We start from the raw sequence: 1,451 nt of genomic DNA on the forward strand, positions 1-1,451 counted from the left end.
CAGAGCACTGTTCTAAGTGCTGGGGTAGATACAGGGTAATCAGGTTGTCCCACATGAGGCTCACAGTCTTAATCTCCATTTTACAGATGAGGGAACTGAGGCACAGAGAAGTTAAGGTCCCAAGGTCACACAGCAGACAAGTGACAGAGCCAAGATTAGAACCCAGGTCTTCTGTTCTGCGATTACTGTGTGTCAAACTCTGGTCTAATCGCTGGGGCAGATTCAAGTTAATTGGGTTGGATACAGTCCCTGTTCCACATCAGTCTCAGTAGGAGGGAGAACGGTCAGTCAGTGAGTCAGTCATATTTATGGAGCGCTTACTGTGTGCTGAGCCCCCTTTGACTTCTTACCCAGACTCAGAGAGTAAGGAGAGTTCAATATAGCAATGTAACAGACACATTACTCCCTTCCCACAGCCAGCTTACAGTCTAGAGGAGCTCAGGAAAACTGAGGCATGGGGAAGTTACACGATTTGCCCACGGTCACAGAGTAAGCAATGGGCAGATCCTGGATTAGAACCCAGGTCCTCTGACTCCAGGCCTGTGCTCTTTCCCCTAGGCCTCACTGCTTCTCACATCGCTCACTCTCCCCCCACCATCCCACCGCGGGGATTTACTCTCCTCAGCTGAGAGAGCCAAAAAGGGCCCCTTTCGGTTCCAGAGCCCAGAGGCCTGGGAGCCCCCCGAGGGTGAATGGGTCCCTGGGAAATCCCTGCTGGACGGGGTGATTGGCAGGGACTCTTCCTCCTGGGCTATCTTCCCCACATGAATTTCCTTAGGGAATCCCAAGGCAGCCCCTGTCAAGAGCTCTTCCCAGCTTTTCCTGGGCGGAGCACGGGCTGCCATCTTCTAAGTTCAAAGCTCTTCCAGACATGATCTCATGCTTCCTCACTCTGCCCTTGTGAGATAGCCAGGGGGCTGGGATTAGGTGGAAATTGTGGTCCAGGAGAGGAAAGCAGCCTGCCCAAGGCCACAGAGCCAGTCAGTGTGGCTGGAGCTGGTTCCTTCAATTCCCAGGCCGGGCCTCTGTCCCCTGGGTTCCCCACCTCCCCTTTTCCCTCATAAAGCAACGGCGGATAAATCAATCAATCATTAGTATTTACTGAGCACTTATTATGTACAGGCCACTGTACTAAGCACTTGGGAGAGTACAGTAGGACAAAATTAGCGGGTACATTCCCTGACCCATGGCATAGTAGAGAAAGCACAGGCCTGGGAGTCACAAGGTCATGGATTCTAATCCTGGCTTGGCCAATTGTCTGCTGTGAGACGCTGGGCAAATCACTTCCCTTCTCTGAGCTTCAGTGACCTCATCTGTAAAATGAGGATTGAGACCGTGAGCTTCATGTGGGACAGGGATTGTGTCCAACTCAATTAGCGTGTATCCATCCCAGGGTCTAGTACAGTGCCCGGTACAAAGTAAGCACTTAACAAATACTATTATTAGTATTA

Source organism: Ornithorhynchus anatinus, chromosome 9 (assembly GCF_004115215.2).
Source record: "Ornithorhynchus anatinus isolate Pmale09 chromosome 9, mOrnAna1.pri.v4, whole genome shotgun sequence".
NCBI classification, from domain to species: Eukaryota; Metazoa; Chordata; class Mammalia; order Monotremata; family Ornithorhynchidae; genus Ornithorhynchus; species Ornithorhynchus anatinus.